Source organism: Lissotriton vulgaris, unplaced genomic scaffold, assembly GCF_964263255.1.
Source record: "Lissotriton vulgaris unplaced genomic scaffold, aLisVul1.2 SCAFFOLD_2896, whole genome shotgun sequence".
Classification (NCBI taxonomy): domain Eukaryota; kingdom Metazoa; phylum Chordata; class Amphibia; order Caudata; family Salamandridae; genus Lissotriton; species Lissotriton vulgaris.
Window position 1 is genome coordinate 41905 of NW_028244074.1, and position 25752 is coordinate 67656.

The following is a 25752-nucleotide window of genomic DNA, read 5'->3' on the forward strand; positions in this document are numbered from 1 at the left end:
CTATATATTTAAAAATGTTGAATGATAAAGTTTAACAGGAAAAGAGTATTACAGCTGAAATGAGTAAGGAAAGTTCTCTAGATAGGGAAACTAGTGGTCCATGTCGTCACGATCTTCTTGGACGACCAATACTGGAAAATGAAGCAGCCATTTCTATGCATGAAGTTGAAATTGCAATGTGGTACAGCAGGTCCAAACAGTGAAACGGGGTCTTTATTCTATGATTGAGGATGTCAGAAGTTAAAGTCTGTGATAATTTCTGTGTACCCCCTCTGACCAGGTGCAACCAACTGTAGTTCCCAAGAGTGAAAAAGTGTCTTGATTCCACAATGGACGATGTTTGAACTGCATCTGAGAGTGGAGAGGAAGGTACTCCCTTCAACCAGGTTAATACTACTCTAGGTTCCAACAGTGGAACGGTGTCTTGATCCCACAATGGAAGATGTCCAATATTACTTTTTGCTTGGTTTTCCATAGAACTCCCTTCGTTGAGGTGCATCAGACACTGTGCTTGGAGGCTAACTGTTGCACATGATTATTGTGCTTGGTTGACACCAGTCGGTGGATTACACCGCAGTACAGCAGGTCCGAACAGTGAAACTGGGTCTTGATTCTATTATTAAGGATGCCAGAAGTTAAACTGTGTGTGTTGATTTTTGTGTACCCCTTCTGATCAGGCACAACGAACTGTAGGTCCCAACAGTGGAACAGTGTCTTGATCCCACAATGGAGGATGTTAGAACTGCATCTGAGAGTGGAGATGAAGGTACTCCCTTTGACCTGGTGCAACCAACTCTAGGTCCCAACAGTGGAACGGTTTCTTGATCCTAGAATGGACAGTGTCCGATACTAACTTTTGCTTGGTTTTCACAGAACTGTCTCTGTTGAGATGCATCACACTTTGTGCTTCTGTAGTTAACTACTGCACATGATTATTGGGCTTGCTTGACTACTGTTGCAGGAATAGACTGCTGTATAGCAGGTCCAAACAGTGAAACGGGGTCTGTGATTCTATGATTGAGGATGTCAGAAGTTAAAGTTTGTGATGATTTCTGTGTATCCCCTCCAACAAGGTGCATCAAACTCTAGGTACCATTAGTAGAACGGGGTCTTGATCCCACAATGGATGATGTTAGAACTGCATCTGAGAGTGGGGATGAAGGTACTCCCTTTGACCATGTGCAATCAACTCTAGGTCCAAACAACGGAATGGTGTCTTGATCCCACAATGGACGATGTCCGATATAACGTGCAAGTGTTTTCACAGAGGTCCTTCTTTTGAGGTGCATCAGACTTTGTGCTTCCGTAGTTAACTGCTGCACATGATTAATGGCCTTGGTTGACTGTAGTTGGTGGACTACAACACGGTACAGCAGGTCCGAACAGTGAAACAGGGTCTTGATTCTATGATTGAGGATGTCAGAATTTAGAGTTTGTGATGATTTGTAGTAGCCCCTCCAAAGATGTGCATCAAACTCTAGGTCCCAACAGTGGAACAGTGTCTTGATCCCACAATGTGGGATGCTAGAACTTCATCTGAGAGTGGAGATGAAGGCACTCACTTAGACCAGGTGCAAGCAACTCTTGGTCACAACAGTGAAATGGTGTCTTGATTCCTCAATGGAAGATGTCTGATATTACTTGCTGCTTGCCTTTGAAAGAACTCCCTTTGTTGAGGTGCATCAGACTCTGTACTTGAGTAGCTAACTGCTGCACTTGATTATTGTGCTTTGTTGACACTAGTCGGTGCAGTACACCATGGTACAGCAGGTTCGAACTGTAAAACGGGGTCTTGATTCTATGATTGAGGATGTCAGATGTTTAAGTTTGTTATTATTTCTGGGTATCACCTCTGATCTGCTGCCACCAAGTCCATGCTTTCTAATTGAATGGTACATGGCTGTCAAGCATTAATGTATAGTGGGTCTGGCCTACAACGCAGACAGAAATGTTCACAATTCAGATTGATTGCTGATTGTTTAATTATAGAATCCAGTAGTCAAGTAACTACAATGTCTGTTGGAATATACATATTATGTTTTTGGTACACTTGCTTGAAGACATCTTTGAAATGACTTATAGGTTTACTACAATGACCCCATTTAATTTGCAAGGGCAAAGGACCACTGAATAGTCTACACTGTAGACAGCAGAAATGGTATTTGAATTGTTTTGTTTTATTGCAGATTTTTCTGCAATTTATGTTGTTGTCTTTTGTGAAGAGGAAGTGAGAGAAAGTATTCCTGAATGTCTGTGTGAGTACTGTCTACAATTAACACTGCAGATAGCAGTGTTCACAATTCAGATCGAGTCGGCCTTGTAGATGACGCAGTTCTGTAGGAAAAGACATTGCTCCAGTACACTCTGTCTACACCATGCATACGTATTATTACAGGCTCCAGACGCGCTTTTTGTTGCTTCACGTATGGCAAACAGTGTAGCTGAATTCCACCCTACGTAGCTGTGGGCCCTTGCTGACCACTCTCTCTGGCCTACACTGTAGACATCAATGTCCACAATTTAGATTGATCTACTATTGCAGATATTACTCCTAGTACGGCCTGCCTATCTGCAGCATACATCATCGCTGGTTGTTGACATGCTGAATGATTTTGATGTGGCTATCTGAGTGCACTAGAACTGATGGATTCTTTATAGATTCCTAATGACTGGAAAAAGGCAGTAGTGAACCCAGTCCGCAAAAACACCACGCTTCCATGGTCTGACCTCAACAATCTCCGCCCCATATCCCTCCTACCCCATCTGAGTAAGATGACTGAGAGACATGTCAACTCTCATCTCTCTAAATTCATCGAGGCAGAGGACGGTCTGGACCCTTATCAATCTGGGTTCAGACCAAATCATAGCACAGAATCAGCTCTCCTCTCCGTGACCAATACCATCCGGATGGCACAGGATAGAGGAGGCTCTGTGATTCTGGTGCTATTAGATTTGTCCGCTGCCTTCGACACAGTGTCTCATGACACCCTCATCAGTCGCCTGGAGGGGGTAGGAGTGGAGGGAACGGCCTTATCATAGCTAAAAAGCTTTATCTCTAACCGCTCTCAAAATGTTCGCCGGGGCTCCCACTATTCCATCTCTAGGGAGCTCACAAAGGGGGTTCCACAGGGCTCATGCCTAAGCCCCACATTATTTAATGTGTATGTGGCCCCCCTGGCGAATATTGTAAGGAAACATGGGTACACGCCAATATCCTACGCCGATGACACCGAGCTATTATTTCCATTCCAGAACAACCCCAGCAGTAAAAAGTTCCTTCGCTGCAGGAATGAGAGCGATAGCCGGATGGATGACCTCCAATTGCCTACAATGTAACGTAGGTAAGACGGAGGTCATGCTCTTTGAGGATGCCCCACTCCTCTGGTCACCTGAGTGGTGGCCACCTGAACTAGGTACGGCCCCATGCCCAAAGGAAAACGTAAAAAATCTAGGTGTCAAGCTTGACCAACCGTTGGTGCTCAAAGACCATGCCATTCAGGTCACAGTAACTTGTATGAGGGTGATTGGCTTACTTAGGAGAGTTTTCCCCTACTTAGCAGATCACCATAGGAAAATATTAGTGCATACCCTAGTAATTAGCAGGTTGGATTACTGCAATGGACTTCTCATATCTGCTAATGAGGAACAGCTAGGGAGGCTACAGGTAGCCCAGAATACGGCCGCTAGGCTGATTCTTAATGCCCCTGCCAGATCTCCCTCTCGTTCCCTGCTTAACAAGCTACATTGGCTTCCCATTCGCCAGAGAGTAAAATTTAAGATCTGCTGCGCAATCCATAAATGCTTGTTTGGAACTGGCCCCAGATATCTAACTGAAATTTTTAAACCCTACCAACCAGGTCGAACCCTACGTTCTGAAAACCAAGCCTTGCTCCAGATCCCCAGGATCAAAAGAGAGAGACAGGGAGGCCGAGCCCTCTCATACAAAGGCCCTACTCTCTGGAACTCACTGCCCCTCACTCTTAGATTAACCCCTTCGCTGCGGCGGCTATTCCGACGCAGCGCTAAAGGGGAGTGGCGGCCGCGCGGCGGCCGCATGCTGGTGACGTAGCCGCTCCGTCACCAGCCGCGGTTGAGCTATGCTGGTGACGGAGCGGTTCCGTCATGACCCGCCCCGCTCATTAGAACGCCCGCGCAGGCGCGAAATCAGCGCCGCGCAGGCGCGGCGGCCGGGCCATGACGGAACCGCTCCGTCATCAGCACAGCTCAACTGTAGCTGATGACGGAGCGGTTCCGTCATCAGCATGGGAGGGGTTAAATTCCAATATATCCGCATTCAGGAAATTTCTGAAGACGTACCTATTCTCCACTCAGTAACTCCAGTAATGCCACCCAGATATCACTGTCTAGTCCTGCTTTCGGAAAGAACAAAGCGCGGAGAAATCTCCTTGGAGAACGAATTCCAGCGCTATATAAGAATCGAAAATAAATAAATAAATAAATATGATACATTTGTTTGTGTATTATTTCAGATCTAATAATTGTGCCTCAGTATACCACAAATTGTGTTTCTTTTACAATAGAATACTTTTCTGTATTATTTCACATCTACTGTCTCTACCTTACTGCAGCACAAACTATTGATTCTTTTCTTATTGAATGTCTGTGTGTGATCCAATGATTATTGTTGTAGTTGATAGCAGCAACTATTCTCTGAGGGCTGGTTTACTCTGACTCCACACGCATCCACCACAGACGTCACTGGATATGTGACCCTGGTAATAAAAAGGTGTTGAGTGAACGTGCCCATACCCACTTCCACTATCTATCTGTGTCCGTATGTTCATTATCTATGGAAGATACTTCATCTGGGCCGTATTACATTACATTGTGCTGTGGGCAGTGTATGTAACTATGTTACCTCTGGTAGTGGGGAAAACTTTGGGTATGTAACTTTTAGGTGTACAGCTATCATAGGTGGAAGGCTACTTTACAGACAAAGAATATTGATGAATATGGTCGTTGAATATTGTGTGTAGTGCAAGATATGTGTACATAGCAAAAAGTTTCAAAAAAGCTCTCTAAGCAGAAGAGGTGTGTCTCATGAAATGCTGTAGAGAGAATGACTAAAATGGGTGGCGTCCTTCAACTGCTACAATGGGAAATGTTATGAACTAATCAAAAGCTTTTTATTAAGGTCATATGGTAATCGCGCACTCAGTGCGGAAGGAGATCGCACCCAAAGCAATTTTGAAACAATATATTTACTATAATATGTTTATTACAGTTAGAAATATATAAATGTTTGAAATATTTTAGATTATCGCTTGCTGTCATATACACATTAAAGTTAATTACATATAATTTTGAGACATAAAAAACTGAGGGAATGGCGTACCCGTCGCAACACCATACATCTATGATGTAAGACGGGGCCTGGCAGTGTGCACTCATTGCATACGCAACACGCAGTGGGCGTGATCCCATATGTACATGATGTAATGCGCGGCTTGGTACAGCATATCCGTCGCATACTAAACTAGTAGGTGGCGCAACCTCATCCCTATATGTTGTTATGCGGGACGTTGTGTCACGAATGCACAAATGCATTGGATTCCAAATGCGCATTATTTCAATATGGTGGATAGGATTTGCGTGCTGATGGAGCTTGGTAGACTACCGGTACGGGACTTTAGTTTTCTCTAAAAAAAAGAAAAATTGATATATATATGTTTTGGGGGAAGGTATCAAATATTACATATTTTTAAGTAAAAAAAAAGGATAATAGAGTTGCAAAATAATAAAAAAGAATTTAAAAAATATAGGTTTTATAAAAATTTAAATATGAAATTAAGATTTAAAAAACCTTTGAAATTCACTGAAAAAACCATAGATTTTACAGACGTTATAGTTAGGAATTAGCATTTGAAAAACCAAAGAAATTCACACCAAAAAACATGGGTTTCAGGGACGTTATAGTTAGTTGGACATTTCACTCTAACAGGGAAATATCTATTGTTTTGTATGAGTGAAATATCCAACTAACTATGACGTCCCGGAAACCTATGTTTTTTTTTGTGAATTTCTAAGGTTTCTTAAATGAGATAAGGCTTTATGGAAGACACCGGATGAACTTCAGAAGAGCCATGGACTGAAATAATTGGATTACGTTGCATATTGGGACATACTGGAACTCCCTCACCAAGATTTAGTTTAATCTGAATATAGAAGGATTCCTGGGTTTGAATGACCTTACATTCTTGGATATTAATTCTTGTAGCTGGCCATACAATGAATCATAAAAATAAAAATAAATATTTTTTGATAGAACAAGATAAACATGTAAGACATGATTATTGTATTTCTGATTAGTGATTCATTGACATTGAAAAATGTATGGTACAAACTGAGATAAATGACCTGTTTCCATTTACAATGTTGCGGTCACTCAGGAAGAGTACTGAAATTATGACAAAAAGGGTGTAAATGTTAAGTTTATTAATTTCATCCAGAAGTTAGACTTCACTTTTAGCAATTCCATTAACTGAATCATTTTTGAGCTAGTTTACATCGGACAAAGCCCTTTTCAGCTAACCAGAGGGCCTTCTCAGTGGCAAAACTATCACTAAAATGCAACAAACTACAATACACTTCCACAGAAAAACTCTGACCAAACTGGAAATAAAACAGGTCACATTGTATTTAATAGATTCTTATGTAACTCTGTACAGATAGCAAGAACTGATAGAAAGCATGAGTTGATGGTAATGGGCAAAACCTTTTGGCTTTGCAGATTGTTTTATTTTTTTTATTTTTGGATTTTTTTCAAAATTAAAAACGAAACTGCTTTGCACAACTGCCATGCCCTTCCATGTAATGAGACTGAGCCCAGTCTCACAGCAATTTCTCTATGTGAAATCGTAGTCTGGCTAAGGTAGACATCCCCAATAACTGGTGTCAAAAGTGTAATGCCTGAAGGCTTGATGTGTCAACCCTTTGCACTGATTTCTATTGCTGTCCTATTCTTGAAAGTTCCCTATAATCTCATTCCATGAGGCGGACCCTGGGTCTCAGGCATACTCCTACCCCAGCAGCTGCGCTCCTCCTGATCCGCTGCTGAGCCTCCAGCCTCTCTTATGAAGTGTTCGAGACTGCTGCCTGCTGGTTCCTTCGTGCTTGACCCTTTCCTGCCTCTGCCTGACTACCTCGCCTTGGTGGGTCTATTGTATCCCTAATTCTCACCACTGTCACTGTATAGTTTATGGGTTAAATGTACTGTACTGCTTGTTTAGTTTATTTTGTTCTGTGTGCTCTGTTCTCTAATTTCTCTGCCCGCTTTGCTTTCCTACCACCATCCCGCCACATCTGTGCCTGTGGCCCCTCCCCCTGTCCATGCCCATTTTCCCACCCTCCAGATGCTCGTCCCGCCCCTACCCTACTTCATGACGGCCATGCCAGGGACTCTGGATCTCCGACCAACCACCGCTACAACACTACCACCCTCCTCGCACTCAAACCAGGAAGACTCAGAGACTGCAAACAGGCCTCGCCGAACACAATCAAGGGCCAGTTCTCCTGCCTCCGCTGGTGCCTGACCCTCACCACTACCCCTGCCTCCAACACCGCCGACATCAGCACCGGGAACACCCTAAGATGCATCCTCCTCAACGTGTTCTACGTTCACAAACATGCCTTGGAAATATGGGACCTACTCAACTCTCTCTCGTCCAACATCACCTTCTTCATAGATACCTGGACTAAAACCTTCTCCGCCCCCGACATCACACCGCTATCCCAGATAGATACAAGATCCAGAGGAAGGACTGCCTCAATCACCCAGGAGGGGGCCACACTATCCCCCATAAGAGCACCCTATGCCTCACCACCTCCAGCAAAACCTTCCCCTCCGCCGAGCACCTGCACTTCCAGATCCAACCAGCACCAACACCACACTCTGGGGAACAATCGTCTACAGACCCCCGGCCTCTGGACTCCCTTCACCACCCCATCACTGACTTTATCGAACCCCACACCACCACCTCAATGAACTACATACTCATTGGAGACCTGAACTTCCACCTCAACAACCCCAGCGACCCCAACTCCACCCTTCTTCGTGACAACCTCGCCAACATCAGACTTAAACAACTTCTCAACACACTGACCCACAGAGAATGCTGCGACGCAACTGGCCTGGAGAGGGCTCGGGCCCCACCACACGGTGCGCAGTGGGGGGACCATTGGGCTCGCACCTAGGTTCGCCTACATACTACTGTTCTCACTGCCATATTTGGGCCTACGTAGTTGGCGCTGTGCGTGGCTGGTACCGGATGGAGGTTCTGTTGGTGGTGAACTGAAGTAAGGTGGGCTGAGCAGCTGCTCGGAATCTTGGAGGACCTGCCGAGCTGAATCCTGGCCCCTGTGCCCATCTGGCAAACGCTGACCGGTTGAGCTCCATAGGCACTTCCCCTGAGTTTGGTCCGGTGCCGCCATGGCCAAGCCCCGAGCGAAGAAAGACGAGGACCCCCTGCCCTCTGATGCGGAATCCCTGTCTTAGGCCAAGCAGGACGCGCCTGCCCTGGTGCAGGAGCCGGGACTGCAGCAGCAATTGGATAGGGTTCTCTCTGCCATAGCTAATTCACGTACTGCCCTACAGCAGGACATTGCACATGTGGCGGCGGGGCTGGGCCTCCTGTGAGCAGACCACTCGAAACTATCAGATCAGATGAAACAAGTGGAAGATGTGATACAAGAGGTGGCGCCTGCGTAATCAGCACTGACCGCAACGATGTCGAGCGCACATGACCAGATTGCAGCGCTGGAGAAATGCACGGAGGATGCAGAAGTAAGATACAGGCGGAACAATATTTGCGTGCTGGGCCTGCTGGACAAAACAGAGGGATCAGACATGGTGGGCTACCTGGAGGGGTGGCTGCGCTCGGAGGTGGCACCTGAGGGCTTGTCGGCCTTCTACACCCTCGAACGAGCACACTGTGTTCCTGCTAGACCCCCACAGCAGGGACGCCCTCCTTGACCGGTGGTGGCGCGCCTACTGCATTTCAGAGACAGGGACTTGCTCCTTCAAGAGGCTCGCACGGATGGACCCTATCAGGTCGGCACCAGCAAAGTCACCCTGTTCCCGGATTATTCGTTTGAAACTCAGCGGCTCCGAGCGAACTTCTCGGCCGTTAAGAAAGAACTGCGCACAGAGGGAAAAAAATACTCCCTGCTATTCCCGGCCAGGCTTCGCATCATGCTGGATGGGACCACTAGTTTTCATGACACACCGGAAGATGCGTGGACATGGCTAGAATCCTATCACGCTAGCAGGGATGGCCCGGAACGTGAGGCGAGGGCTATGGCTGAAGAATTGCTGCCCCGAAGGTCACAGCATATAAGACGTAGGCGGCGAGGCCTACGGAAGCAGTAAATCTCGCAAACTGGGGTGGAGCGCAAAGGGGCGTTAGCGGCGGTGACGGCGATCTCTGGTGAACTGTTGTTGACTTCTCCGAAAGGTTCGGACCAAGAGAACGACAAGGAAGCATCAGAAACATCAGAGGCAGATACTTCGGCGTCGGACGGCGTGCCTTTGCCACTGGTCACACCGGTAACGGCGGACAGCCTGATCAATGATTAGACATTGTGTATGGTTGGGGGGGCTGATGGGTTTCAATACAGTGAGACAGTACGGGGGAGGTGGATGCCGGGTGCTTTTTGGGGGTCTTAGTGGCGCTGTAATGAAGGTAGACTTGGTCTCTGCTCAGGGCAGTTGGCGCGCATTGCAGCTTAGGCTATTGCGAAAGTGAAACTATGCTTGGGGGGAGCTGGGTGGGAAGGGGAGGTGAGGGGTTCTTGGAGCGGAGCTGGGTGTTGTACTGACTAATTTTTTTTTGGATTGCTTGCTAGGCCCTATCCAGCCCCACCGGATGGTTCCCGGTTAGTTGGCCTTAGTATTGATTGAGGCATTTGTTGGGTTAGTTTGGATGGGATTCACTATGTTAGTGCCTGTTCTGGGGGGGAGGGAGGTGTTGTGGGAGGGGTGGGATAGTTGGGAAATTGGGCAGGATTGGATGGGGGGTCCACCGGCGTGGCTACAGGGCATTGTGCAATTCCTGTGTTTTCTACACCAATGTTATGGGGCCGTTACCTGGTGTAAAGTGTGTGACTTTGAACGTGAGGGGATTGCACTCGATGCAGCACAGATACAAATTTCACTCTTACTTAGTATGTAGGGGCACGCAGATAGCCTTGCTGCAAGAGACACATTTGACTAAAACGGAGGGGCTAGCACTGCAGCGCAGATGGCGAGGGCAGCTTTATTATACTACTTACTCAGCCTTCGCGCGAGGGGCGCTGGTTTGGATTAGGGTTGGGGTTCCCTTCCAAGTGGTCTACCACATGATAGACCCTCGAGGGCCGATACGCTGTTGTCTGGGGACACCTTTAGGGGTGTGAAGTGACACTTTGCAGTGTCTACGCCCCTAATGTGGAGCAAGCAATCTTCTTGGAGAGCTTATCTGTTGCCCTGGCTGATTACTTTACGATCCCGGTCCTGCTGGGGGGGGACTTTAACTCTGTTGTGGATGTGACCATGGACAGGTCGCACCCCCGCTGCCCACGGCCCCGATTCATAAGCTAGCGAAATGCAGGGCCCAATGGCAAGACCACTGGGGCCTCGTAGATGTGTGACGAGTGCAGCACCCAGATGATAGAGACTATTCGTTCTATTCAGCTCTGCACGATCTGCATGTACGACTGGATGCGGTCTCAAGCAGTCCCGGAGTGGCGGCTATGGCGCTAGGTAGCAAATACGTGTCGCGCACCATCTCTGACCATAATCTATTATTGGTGCGATTCTGCTGGTTTGCGGAGCGCCCCATTGTTCCGACTTGGATGTTGCGTCCAGAGTTACTGGAAGACCCACCCTTCTGCACCGAGCTGGGGGTTAGTGTTGAGCGATATTTTGCCGAAAATGATGGCTTGGCCTCAACGACTGCCCTTGAATGGGATGCTTTTAAAGTAGTGATCCGAGGGATTTGTATTAATAAATGGGTGGGGGTGCGGAAGCTATTGCTGCAGGAAATTGAAACTGGCAGGACAGTTGGAATACACGCAACAACAAATAAACAATAAGTTTCAGTCCTTCCATGCGGACTTATATACCAGTCACCTGCAAACAAGGGAGAAGGATGTGCAGGCGATTCTGGGGGAGCTTGAGCTACCTTCTGTCGATTGGGAGGAGGCGGAGTTCCTTGGTCAGGACATCACGATCACTGAAATTGGTTGTGCCATTAAACAACTGGCGCACAACAAGACTCAGGGCAGCAATGGTCTGCCAATAGAATTCTACCTAACGTATATCGACCTCCTGGCCCCCGACTGTTGATGATATACAAAGAGGCAAGGCAGCGGGGCGTGTTGCCGGCCTCCACTAGGGAGGCCATCATCATTCTTAAACCAGGGAAGACCCCAACCGACCCGTCCGCGTGCCAACCTTTATCAATACTCACCAGAGACTATAAAATACTGAGTCTAGTTCTCCCCTTCATGACGCGACTGGTACACTCTGACCCGGCCGGCTTCTTACCGACTCGCAATACTGCCAATAATATTCGCAGATTAATTCAAATTTTAGATGAGTGCTCTGGTATGGAGGGGCAGGCAGTCATTCTTTCAGTGGACATTGCAAAGGCGTTTGACAGCCTGGAATGGCCCTACTTGTTCTTAGTCATGAAAGCCTTCGAGGCTTGAGGAGGGATATGTACGCTGGACTGAAATATTTTATTCGTCGGCAAGTGCCAGAGTGAGGGTTGGTAGAGTGGTATCATCCTCATACTTGGTGGGGCGTGGTACCAGGCAGGGTTGCCCACTCACCCTGCTACTCTTTGCCCTAGCGATGGAACCGTTAGCGGTGACGGCTAGGATGGGGAGGGAGTTCCGAGGCTTGAGGCTTGGTGGTCAGTTGCATTATATTTCCTTGTATGCCGACGACCTCCTGCTGTTCTTGAGAGATGCAGTGGGAGCGCTGGAGGGGGCGCGTTCCTTACTCAGTCGTTTCTGCAATATCTCCGGGCTGAGAGTGAACTGGGCGAAGACATGCGTGTTTCCGGTGGTCGGGGAGCGTGCCCAGCCTGTCCTGCTGCCTGACTTTGTGTGGGAACCTAGGTGCCTTCCCTACCTAGGGACGCACATTTACCACAAGCAGGAAGATCCTCTCGAAGGTAACATAGGCAGAGCGCTGAGGGGACTTAAGGGCTGCATGCATTTCTGGGGGACCCTTCCACTATCGCTGGCAGGATGAGTGGCGCTGCTGAAAATGGTGGGGTTCCCTCTGCTTTTGTATTTCTTTTGGACCTTGCCTATACGGATACCCGTCGCTTTATTTTGGCAACGCCGAGTAGCGTTGGACACTTTGATCCATCCAAGAGCCGATGGGGGCCTAGCCGTCTCTGATTTTGAATTATATTATTTAGCCGCACAGTTCCAGGACCTCACCCAGGCAGTGGCGCAGGAGTTCCGATTCCCAGAGCGAGAGACTGGACCAGAAGTCCTACGGCACGTCCTGTCATTCGTGGTCCTGCAACAAAGGTTGCGGGCCAATCACTTGTCCTCTGCAGAGCGTGCCCTGAGGCACTGCTGTAACCGCTACCACAGCCGAGTTGGGGTACAAAGACCTTATGCCCCGGTAATACCATTGGGCATGTGCACGCCCTTCCACATGGCGGGGATTGGTCGGCTCTGGCGAAGTGGGAAACACTGGGGCTTCATATGGTGGGTGACCTATTTGGGTGCGGTGCACTACTGCCTAATGACGCATTGCAGGATTCCTTCGGGCTTCCGCTGGGTCACTTCTTGTTGCATGCAGCCCTGGTTGCGGCCATCCAGAGGCACTGGGGCACTGGTCTGTCGGAGCCGCCCACAAGGGAGGCGTTCCAATATGTGGTGATGGCAGCGGGCACATACAAGGCGGTCACTTGCTTATACAGGCGAATGTTGAGAGAGGGGCTGGCACCGCTGCAGAGACTGCGTGAACAGTGGGTGGCGGATCTAGCTAAAGAGATACCCGATGAGGCCTGGTCACAGATACTTAGGAGGGCGTGGAAGGGCACTAGAAACGCCAGATTCCAGCTGATCCAATTTTTTGTGCTGCATACACCCTGTATCTTACGCTGGCTAAAATCAATCAATACTTCCATGTTAATATGGCACTCTGTCCCCGCTGTAGATTGGAGGGTGCAGATCTCCTACACATGCTCTATCAACAGGCTCTAATGAAAAGTCAGAGGAGGAGGACTAAGCAAAGATCTAAACAGCCCACAGGTAGACAGGAGACTGCTTCAACAGACTTACTGCTTCAGATTTTACTTAATCTCCTTATGCCCCAGCCATCTCCTGCCCTGCCTTGGCAGGGCAGGAGATGGCTGGGGCATAAGGAGTTGGCCCAGTCCAACTCTTGAGACCCAGGTAGAAGGCAGGTTACAACTCTCCCATCCCAAACCACCCTGGTCACACAGCCCTTTGTTTTCTGTAACTCTGGTAAACCAAGAGGATCACAGGACCAGCACACCAACTCCAGAAGTCAAGCTAATTTACATTTTAACCCCACTCGCCTCTGCCAAGGACTGACCAACACAGCCTGACCTACTCTTCCATCTTTCCTTCAGACTAGGTTTCAGTGATAATCAGTGTCCAAGGCATAGTTGGTTAGGAAAGGGTTGGTCATTTCATTTTGCAAGGCATTGACACTGCAAAGGAAGTAGTTTTCAAAGCTGCAGTGTTTATAGCCTTGACCAATGTTATGGTCCCTTATCAGCTTCAAATGGTTACCTTACTACACATACTTCCAAAAATGAGCCCCTTGATCTGAATCCAGCAGTGTTTCATGAAAGACTGTGATCTGCAAATGTGGGACACGATTTTCGTGGTGTCCGGGCCTGTTTTTGATCCCAAACGACCCTAGATGCAGTGCTTAGCAGTGTGGCGAATGAAGAGGCGTGAGAGATAGATGCACAGTTTATGTTTTTCAGTAACCTTGCAGATTTGAGCTGCTCGTATACCCCTTTATGGTATTTCTATGATTGTAGTCCACTTAGCAGGCTACCCACCGGGTTGTGAAACCTGAGATATTTTGTCTACAATGTTCTGGTCCTGAGACTTCTTTAACTCGGCTGTGTAACAAGGATAGTATGGCAGGCACCGGTGGCTGTCTGAAAAGGCATACTTAGATGGTACCAAGTAATATTCAGAAAACATTCAGACCAGCAAATCCTTTCAAACCTTGTGCGTTGAACAAGAGGTGCTGTTGTTGGTACATTCCCTCCTCTTCCCCATACCACCCTCCTCTCTCATGGGAGCACTCAACTCACGCGATGGTTTCCTCGTGAGGCTTGTATAGCACACCGATTCCGGCTCTAGGCATGTTATAGGGAAGGCACTGCAGATCTGTTTGCTGGGGCAGTGGATGTACTGACATTGGATTGTGGAAGCTGCAAGAGAGAGGAGGGTTAGCGACAATCAGTGCACCTACAGGAGTATGTTATTGTGATCATTATTTCTCACTCTGTAGAGTGCATGTCTACCACTGTTATCATTTAATCATGCATTCAGTCATTCCCAGCAAGACTAGACTAGATAGCTCAGCGGGTGTCTGCCCCGCTGTACAAGTCCGAGCATAACTACTCGTCGAAAAGCTCCAATCCGACTGATTTGCCGGCTGCAGAGCCCCATGGACCATGAATTCCAGGCCCAAAATATAGATCAGAGGTCAATGCCCCTACCACAGCAATCCGTACCTTCCCTTTGGGTTGATTAGTTGTGATTTTAGTAACTTCTACTAGGGATTAATAGGTTTCCTACAAAAGACCTGCGTGCTATTTGACTGTCCTCCTATTTCCCAATTTTGGAAACTAGTTTTGTTCCAAATCCAGAAGATCTTTCAATTCCAAGTCCCCTACTCCAGTTGCCACATTTTTCTAGGCTCCTTATCTCCTGACCTTCCTCATGCCCACCATCAAAAAACAAAACAAAAACAAACTAGGAGGGGAAAATGGGAGAAATGAGAGGGTAAGAGAAATTACTATAAAGTCTAGCGCCTTATTCCTCTTTAGTATCTGTTTTTCACACATACTCACACATACTCACTTTAAGATAGGGATTTTCTTTGTTTTTTTCCAGGGGCGGTAGGGGTAGCGGCAACCTGAGGTAGGGGTGCCATCTACTGGACTCGATCCGGTTAGATACAGCACAGGTTCTCCATGGGAGCGAGGGTGGAGGGTGGAGAGAACACAGGGGTGTGGGGGGGTTAAAAATTATTAGAAAATTCCTCATTTGCCGATACTACGAGGTATTGTATTTAGTCAGTTATATATTTTTTTGGGATGTGTTGATAACCTTTGAAAGGGAGGTTCAGTTTAGTGCTGACTCTTATTTTGAGTTGAATTGGGGAGGTCTTTGGAACAGTTATGATGACTAAACTAAAGATAATTTCTTGGAACGTTAATGGCTTATGTACTAAACCTAGAGCTAGAACACTTCTGCAGTATCTTCGTGACTCAGACGCTCAAATTATCATCCTCCAAGAGACGCATCTGGTTCAGGCTGAAATCGATGAACTGGTCAAGGCTAATAAATGGATTGACTTTGCGATCTCTACTTCTCAGTCCCTGACCTCTAGAGGTGTATCAATTATTTTTAACCCCTTCGAGGCTGATGACGAGCTGGGCTCGTCATGGTGTAGCCTCCTCAAACACTGATGACGAGCCCAGCTCGTCATGAACAATGGGTTTTTTAAAAAGTCAGCATACTAGCAGAAGAAGTGCAGCACGCATGTGGTTAAGAAACATCTTAAAATTAAGCTCTTAGGCTCAAATGTGGACCCAGATGGTAGATGGGTTATTGCTTCTCTATCTATTTTGGGCTTCCAACTAACAGTAGTGGGGTATTATGGGCCTAATCAAGATGATCCATCTGTCTTGAGAACTATCTTTTTCCATCTTTTGTCTTTCCCAGAACCGGCAAAATTGGCAGGGGACTTTAACATGGTTCTGGACCCTATATTGGATAAAACTCCTAATAACACGTCCAAAGTCCCGTCGAAGTCAAGATCCTTTTTAATAAATCCAATGAAGCAATATGGATATGTGGATATCTGGAGGTTAAGGGCAGGCCAACAGCAAGGTATTTCATTTAGGAATTATAAGTATCACCACCAATCAAGAATAGATTATATTTTATTTAACCAGTCGTTGGTAGATGCCGTTAAGATCATTAAATACCTTCCACTACATCTATCAGACCATTCTGCCGTGCAATTGGAACTCACAACTCCTTTGACATCGCCGGCAAGGATCTGGTCTTTTGACCGTTCACTACTCTCTCATTCTGAGGATATACTATTTATAAAAACTGAGGTAGTGCATTTCTTGAGTACAAATGTTGGCTCTGCTGATATTGGAGTTGTCTGGGACTCTCTTAAAGCATTTCTGAGAGGCCTAATTACAGCTAAAGTGGCCTATAGAAGAAAGGAGTATAGAGAGGCCGTCGCCTCTGTGGAGGCGAATATAGCCATGGTCTGGAGATTGATTCCAAGGCTAGTTCCTCGGATGATGTCTTGATACCTTTGATGAGCGATTACTCTCCTTAAAGGGTCAATTAGCCTCAACTCTCAACCTGAGATTAATAGAAAGATGGGAGGCCAGTAAGCTGGCACATTTCCAGTATGGGGAGGGGGCCGGAAAATTACTGGCATGGAAAGCAAAAACGGATCAGGCGCGTAACAACATTGACCTGATTAAAATTAATGACCGCCCCTTAACTGTGGATGCTGATATTAGAGCAGCGTTCAAAGAATACTTCCAAGCCATATATCGGGAGGACAAAATATCGGATCCTGTTACCATTAGGGATTGGCTTGGTAAAATTTCCCTCCCATGTCTATCCGTAAGCCAGAGTGAGAGTTAGAGACCGAAATTTCAGTATATGAAGTGAGGAGAGCTCTCCAGAATGCTAAGAAAGGAAAGGCATCTGGCCCAGATGGCCTGCCAGCAGAAATTTATAGATCATTGGAGCAGGAGCTTGCCCCCTTTTTGACAACCCTGTTTAACCAGATTCTTATGTACGGGGCGCCTCCTACGGTGTCATGGGACAATGCCTCTATCACTGTAATATTAAAACCCGGGAAGCCATCAACGGCATGTGGCTCTTAAAGACCAATCTCTATTTTAAACGGAGATTACAAGATATTCTCATCCATACTTGCAAATAGATTATCCGAAGTTGCACCCTTCATTTTACATCCGGATCAGAAGGGGTTCATCAAGGGGCGTCAACTATTCCAACAGACACACGACTTAATAGGAGCTATAGATCTGGTGCTTCTGAAGTCTCTCAACTCGCGGCTCTAACGATGGATGCCACCAAGGCCTTCAACAGGGTAAACTGGTGGTACCTGTCGGAGGCCTTGGCAAAGTTCAACGTGGGAGGTAGATTCTGTCGTGCTATTGAGCTTTTATACAGGAATCCTAAGGCCACTGTTCTGGTAAATGGGGTATTATCTGACCCTATTGACATTTCTAGCGGAACTCGGCAGGGCTGCCCTCTCTCCCCACTTCTTTTTGACTTATATGATGAACCATTTGCCCAGAGTTTGAGGGATAGTGTTGACATCAAAGGGTTCACATGTCGGAGTTGGGAGAGAAAGGTGGCCCTATATGCGGACGATATCCTCATCTTTACATCCGCACCTCACCTGGCCCTTCCTGCAATATTCAAACTGGCATCGGAGTTTGGGGAGATGTCCGGATACGAGGTCAACACATTAAAAACTGAGATGATGACCTGGAACATTGATCAGAGCTCCTTTACTGCAGGCATTCGGCCAGGTAAGGAGTTGAGGTACCTAGGCCTTGATGTTGTTGGTGATATAGACCAGATTGCTACTAAACATTTCTCGGAAGTGGCTAAAGAATGTCGCAAATTGTTCCAGAATTGGTCCCATCTCCCGCTGTCTTTGTTAGGTAGAATTCATCTTGTTAAGATGTCTATTCTACCGAAGATTACTTTCTTATTTAATATTATTCCTTTATTCTTTGAACCTCTTCCTATTAAAAAATTACAGGCTGATATTAATACTTTCATTTGGAATAATCACCTTGTGAGAATTTCTTGGAAGAAAATCAGAAGACGCAGAGATAAGGGTGGGCTGGTAGCCCCCGACCTGCAGATCTATGCTTGGGCTTTCCAGCTGTCTCATGCTAGGATTTTATTAAAGAATCCATCAGATTATGGAGTTGGTTCTATTTTTACTACTTTATTGGAGGAAGAGGGGGTGAGCCTGTCAGGTTTTCTTTTTAAATGTGGACATCCTAAGTTTTAAAAAAAAGTCAAACTGAAAGTTTTACGGGTATGGCAAGAATTTGGGCCCAGTTAACAAAAGGTATAAAAATAGGGTACTATGGTGGTAGAACGCCTCTGCGGGGTCTTCCAGAATGTCCGCCGTGGCTGGGAGATACACTGGCTCAATGTATTAGAAATGCTGGACTTCTGGTATGGGGAGAATTATTCGATGATGGCACTCTGCTACCATGGGACTGTTTAAGAAATAAAATTGGCCCAAACTTTTCCAGATTTAAATACACGCATATATCAAGTTGGTCCAGTGCATATAAAGCTTCACCATCTCGAGGAACTATATTTCCACTGAGTAGACATAGTAACCTTATCATTCTTCTAGTTGACAAATCTCCCACTAAGAAGGAGGTTTCATTTTGGTATAAACTAATCCTGGAAGAACTGGATGGTGAATTCTCGCTTCCGGAAAAGCTTTGGTTACCGCATTAACTACCCCCAACCTCCAAGACCTTTGGACTACATCATACGGTATGATGTGGGACATTGTCAAACCAGCATGGCTACGTAGAAACCATATCTTCACCATCCATCGAGTTTATTATTCGCCCGAACGACTTTCCAAATTTAATCAGGGAAATAGGGTGACTTGTGCGAGATGTGGGTTGTTAGCCGCAGCCGACATACATATGTTTTTCGAGTGTCCTCATCTTTCTTTGTTCTGGGAAGACATAAGTAAGACCCTCACAATATCACTTGGCACTAACATTGTTCTAGACCTCACCTCTGTAATCTTTGGCATTGTGGACAGTGTTCCGGCAGCGGCAAGGAAGTTGATTTTCTACACTATTCTGCTTGCTAGGAGAGAGATTTGTAAGAAGTGGAAAGACTCTCTTCCTCCCTCAGTTAATGATTGGTACACTTCTGTACTACAGGTCTCCAAGTTAGACTTGGCTAGAGCTGGGAACAGCGACAAAAGATCATTTTGGTATCTTCTGGGGTGGGACCATTGACAGCCTGGGTTTTTTTTTTAGGTTTTTTTTCCCCAGGTCCAATGATTAAGCCATCAACCCCATCACTGGGCATAGCCGGACAATAATGCTACCCTAGCATTTTTCTTGGCTGCACTCCTGGGATCTCCATATGGTTTTCTGTGTGTGCAAAGCTAGTCTATACGCTATTGCTGTGGGATGAAGGCCCCGTTCCGTCTTTATACTCCCCACCAGTCGAAAGAACTGAGCCAGCATAGTGTTTGCATATCGGCAAGATGCACAATCAGAACCTAGGTGGCATATGAGGATAAAAAAAAAAAAGACTAGACTAGATAGCTCAGCGGGTGTCTGCCCCGCTGTACAAGTCCGAGCATAACTACTCGTCGAAAAGCTCCAATCCGACTGATTTGCCGGCTGCAGAGCCCCACGGACCAAGAATTCCAGGCCCAAAATATAGATCAGAGATCAATGCCCCTACCACAGCAATCCGTACCTTCCCTTTGGGTTGATTAGTTGTGATTTTATTAACTTCTACTAGGGATTAATAGGTTTCCTACAAAAGAACTGTGTGCTATTTGACTGTCCTCCTATTTCCCAATTTTGGAAACTAGTTTTGTTCCAAATCCAGAAGATCTTTCAATTCCAAGTCCCCTACTCCATTTCCCACATTTTTCTAGGCTCCTTATCTCCTGACCTTCCTCATACCCACCATCATGACCTGCTCATTGACCTTCTAATAGCTATTGTTTTTCATCACATTACTTCTAACTGGAAACAAGCCACTAATGTTTCTTTCCGTTCGTGGTGGAATGCGGTCTGTTTTCCTCACCGATTAGATACCAACTATGTTTCCCCCGTCTCTCTGGCAATTAAAAGAGATCTCCTTTGGCTCCCTTTAGTAAATTATCTCTCCTCCTCTGCCCCTTCAGTCACTACCTCTGCTGTTAGTTCTGTTGAGGTTCAAAAACCACCTTGAATTCTTCATTGCCTTTTTTTCCAATATTAACTGTTGAATGATATTTATTGTTGTATCCAATATGATTTTTAATCTATTCCATTTTTGTAATTTCTTTTTTTTTAATACATTTTTTATTGTTATCAGGCTGACAAAGAGAACAAAAAAAACAAATCCAGGGAAAAGTAATGATAATACATAAAACACAATACATATATATAATGATTATCATACAGAATGTATACAAAATCAGGTCTGTTCGGCAATAGAAAGCGAAAGAAGGGGGAAAAAAAAGAAGAAGAAAAAAAAAAAAAAGAAAAAAGAAAGAAAGATAGAGAAAAAGACAAGAAGGAAATAAGGGCAAAGACGATAGAAAAAAGAGTAATTTCTCGTTAACAGTCTCGAAACACAATAGTAATTATCAGATAACATAGTCTTTCATAAGTATAACATCAACGTTCAATAAAATTTCCCCAATTTTTTTTCATATTTTTTCATTGCCTTTATGCCCCTAATGTTTGCTAAAGCAAGCTCCATTGAGTGTATTTCAGTTACCAATGCCCACCAGTCCCAGATTTTTGGTGTTTCTGGACTAATCCAGGCTCTTGCCAGAGTTAGTTTAGCACAAGATATTAATATTGTAATCAAAGCAGCATGTGGGAGTGGAACTGGGTAGATATCTAATAAGACAGACGCGGCTGTTAGCGTGGGCATCTGAATCTGCTTCATATTCAAAACTTTTTCAATATCGCACCAGAAAGTTTTCAAATTCGGGCATGAGAACAACATATGTACCAGGTCTGCTGCTTCAGTAGAGCATTTAGGGCATTTAGTACGATCGCTATAGGTATTGTTGGGGGACCATTTAGAAATTCTTTCAGGGGTGTAGTATAGCATACATGTTGTTCTAAATTGTTGAAGTCTTAAGCTGGATGATCATACTCGTTTATTGATATTCATAAAGGAGCTTGTTATCTGTTTAGAAGTTATATTTGATCCCAATATTCTGCTCCATTTGTCAGCAAGCTTGCTGCAATCATTAGATTTAATAGCAGTAAGAGTTCTATATGTCTCACTTATAACAGATTTATTTTTTGATGAATGTAGGCAAATCCAGATGTCACATTCAGAGACTTTCAAAACTTGTTTTTTGTTAATCAGATAATCATGTATCTGTAAGAATTTGTATCTCATATTTTCAGATAGATTGTATAATTGCTTAAGAGTGTTGAAATCCATGAGGCCCTGTGTATTATATAAGTCCCCTAAGGTAGTAATACCTAATCTGGACCATCCACGGACAGTGTTGTTGTTGAAAATATTTGGGAGACCAGGATTTCCCCATAGGGGTAAATTTGAGTGGAAAAAGTTGGTATCACAAAAAGAAAGGATATTGCCCCATATCTTTGTTATATGTCTGGCTGTCTTAAATTTGACTCTTTTGTAATAATTAGGATCATTAGTTCTAAATAAAAATAGATTTGAATCAGATTTCAACATAAAGTGATGGAAAAATAAAGCCCTTCCTTCATTGAGTAGGGAGCGTAAGCGGTTGATGAAAGCAGACCAAAAGTATAATTTGAAATCAGGAAAATTAAGCCCACCTTCATGTGTATCATTTTTCATAAGATTTAGTGATCTTCTCGCTTTTTTATACCCCCAAATAAAACTGCTAAATATTCCATCCAGTTTCTTAAAAAACTGGTTATTTAATGCTAATGGTATAGATCGAAATAGGTTTACATATTTGGGTAGTACCTTCATTTTTATCAGATTAATTCTGCCAATTATATTTAGAGGTAGTCTATGCCATTTTTTCAATAGTAAGCTAGTAGATTTGAATAATTCATTATAATTTATTTTGTTAATGTCTTGTACTTTAGCTGTTATTCTTATTCCAAGATAAGTGGCTATTTTGCATATCTCAGGCACTATCACAGGTGGGACATAGTTGACTATTATTTGCGTTTTTTGTAAATTTAATTTATAGCCCGCTACCTTGCCATATTTCTCTGCTTCTAAAATTATTCCTTTTTGGGCCTCTACAACGTCTTCCGTATAAACCGCTATGTCATCAGCGTATGCTGTTAGTTTTTAATTCTTGGAGTCCTGATTTAAAGGGTATGATCTGGGTTTGAGATTGAAGGGCTAATAAAAAAGGTTCCAAAGAAAGTGCAAATAAAAGAGGTGAGAGAGGGCAGCCCTGTCGAGTTCCTCGTAGAATCCTGAAATCTGAAGATACCAGCCCCCCATAGCTAGTAAAAGCAGTTGGTTTGTCATATAATGCTTGAATACATCTCAAAAATTCCCCCCCAAACCCTAGTTTGGACAGTACGCACCAGAGAAAATCCCACCCCACTCGGTCGAAAGCTTTTTCAGCATCTAACAAGATCATGCCGAGTGGGGTGGCATCCGTCTCTGCGACGTCGAATGCTTTTATGGCCGTATTGATATGTATTGTGGTGTCTCTCCCAGTGATGAAGCCATGTTGCTGTGGGTGGGTAATCATGGGCATAATAGGAGCCAGTCTTAAAGCTAGAATTTTGGCAAAAATGTTCGCATCTGTATTTATTAACGAAATGGGGCGAAAAGACCCTCTTTCTTCTTTCGGTTTGTCCTTCTTCAAAAAAAATACTATTTTAGCCCTGTTCCAAGATTGTGGTGTTTTTCCTTCAAGGCCTACAGATTGGATTACTTTCAGCAAGGGTTGTTCAAGTTCTTTTAAACATATTTTATATATTTCTAATGGTATGGTATCTTCCCCTGCTGCTTTTCCTGAGGGCAATGAGGCAATAGCTTGGTGTAGTTCTAGCATTGTTATCTCATCAGACAGCGAGTCTATCTCTGTGATATTTTGAGTATCTATGGTGTAATTTTCAATATATTTCTGTATGTCATCTATGCTAGGGATCGTTTCTGGGGTGTATAAGTTTCTGTAATAGTCAGCGAATTGTTCTAAAATGTCTTGGGGTTTATTGTAGATTTTGTTCCTTCTCCCCCGTATATTTGTGATTGTGGCATTTGCTCTGTCTTCAGCAGTTTTATAGGCCAGGATTTTCCCAATTTTGTCCCCACCTTCATATTGAGTTATTTTAAATTTATGTAGGCTATTTATACTTTTTTTGAGAAATTTAGACTTTACTTCATTTTTAAGTGACGTAAGTTTGAGTCCTATTTCTATGCTCGTTGGCGAATTAGACTGGAGAGCTGATGACAATAGTTCCTCTTGGGTAGTTATTTTTGACATCAAAGTGTCATTTTTTTTAATTCTATGTTTTGTCTAATCACATAAGTTTGAGTATAGCCTCTAATACTAGTTTTACAGGCATCCCATACTATAGCTGGTGATGCTGAATTTGAGTTTATAGTTATGAATTCTGTGAGATGTAGTTTTAACTGTGTTATATAATCTGTATCTGATATTAAGTGTCTTGGGAAAGAAAAAGGCCTAGGCGTGGTTCTAACGTTTGTTGTTTTAAATGATAAGATTATAGCATTGTGGTCAGAAGAAATGCGTGGGCATAGGATCATAGAGCTTGTTTTCAATAAACTGTCGCTTATAAATGCCCCTTCAGACACTACCTGTGCTGTTAGTTCTGTTGAGGTCCAAAAACCACCTTGAATTCCCCATTGCCTTTTTTTCCAATATTAACTGTTGAATGATATTTATTGTTGTATCCAATATGATTTTTAATCTATTCCATTTTTGTAATTTCATTATGCTTGCTTTGTCGCTCTACTTTTATAATTTTGATAGCATCTTCTTTTTATTAATTGTATTTTGTATTTACGAATCCATCATAACGCTCCCGATTTTATAACTTAATGAGTTATAATGTTATCTGTTTCTTCTTTTCTGTTTCTGATCTTTATTGTTTCAATAAACTCAAACTTGAAAAAAAAAAGACCCGTGTGTAACCTGTAGGTTACTCATTACAATCCCAGGTAATTAACAAAGTTTTGGGGTTAATGCACCCACTGTTGAGCTCTGTGGGGTAACCTACAGCTCACAGTCTACTTTCTCTGAAACTAACTCAGAGGATTAATGTACCTGCCGCAGAGTCCTGCTTTTCCCCTGCTGGTACATTACTACATTACATTAGACCAGCTGCCAGTGCGCCTGCTGCAGACCAGAGGCCCCAGAGCACAATGCATTCTGGTAGTTTGAATCTGCACTAATGTGATGATTCATTTGAAGATAGGAAACAGAGAAGCCCAATGCTGACAGTGCTTTTCCAAAAGGACAGACATGCCGCCTTCAAATATGATCAAGACTTTTAATTTTATGTACTCTTGCAAAATATTTCTAGGTAAAGTGTTGCGCTCCTGGACTATCTTCACTACTGCTCCAGTCCCACTTGGGCTATAATACCGGCCCAACCTAGAAAAGCAGGTGCTTCTTGGAGAGAGTGTGTTTCATAGAGTGAAATTTAGCAATGTAAATTCGCCTTTTCTTTCGTTGTGATTAAACCCTTTTGCTGCCCCTTTCAATGAATATAATTGCATGTAGCATGCATAATTAATAATCTTGTAATTAGGGGCGACACTCTCGCAGATTGGAGAACAGAATGCCACGCACCCCCTCTGTGGCAGGTTGTATCTGTGAGTACTCACCCTCCTGGAGGACGAATCCCAGCAGTAGCAGTTGCAGCAGAAGGCGCCTCATCCTCTTTCCGCTTTTCTGATTGGTTGATCAGAATTTGGTGCTTGGGCCCAGGGTCGGTCTGCCTCAATGTGGTGCGTTGAGTCCCTCTCAGTGTCTCCTCTCACTCACCCGCACACTGACTAAGATATACACACACACCACCCTAGGCGATTGCATCAACCTTCACTACACCTCACCTCAAGTAACTTAAATTTTGTTGCAGCATCACCAGGATACGTGTCATCCGGTACCAATAAATTGTCAGGGTTTGTGAAACATTCTGGCCTGGGCCTCCCTCTGCACACAGGCTTTATGTGTGTCTTGGACGCAGAACAGTACATACAACCCGCCCATGAGCTGCCATGCAGAGTACACACAGACCGCCCATGAGCTGTCATACACAGTGCGGACAGACCGCCCAAAGGCTGCTGTTTGTACACAGAACTTTGGAAGAACATTCTCTATTTATCCTGGGTACAGTACATGCAGACCTCCCAGTTGGACATGGCACACTTGGTACAGGGCCTGGGTATCGATGGGCCCCAGCTGTAGACAAAGGCCTGACAGAGTCAGGGAAATACACAACCTCTGTTCTATAGTTCACCTTGTTGTACAAGTACACAAATGTTTTTTTTCTTCAGAATTAGATTTGTAGAAATGGCATCTTCTGCCACCGCAGTGGAATATACACCACCCTCCTGCTGTACATTTAATCAAAATAAGCAAGTTGACAATTAAAAGAGTAATGAAAGTAGGGAATTTCAGCAGAACCAGCCAAACATCAAATATGGGCCTCTTTCACCCACTGTGCCGGAGCCGATCATGACTGGGCCTGTAATTTGGCAGCTATGTTCTTT

General features: G+C 44.7%; 1 long non-coding RNA gene across 1 annotated transcript in view; it reads right to left on the bottom strand.

The window, feature by feature from the left end:
* LOC147668162 (uncharacterized) overlaps nucleotides 1–25162 on the bottom strand; it is a 61484-nt gene extending 36322 nt beyond the window's left edge. Inside the window, exons 1-2 of the long non-coding RNA XR_015304150.1 lie at nucleotides 24865–25162; nucleotides 14325–14444 (exon numbers count right to left, since the gene is read on the bottom strand). This is a non-coding gene — a long non-coding RNA (uncharacterized LOC147668162). The remainder of the gene's footprint in view (nucleotides 1–14324; nucleotides 14445–24864) is intronic.
* Between the last annotated feature and the right edge of the window lie 590 nt (nucleotides 25163–25752).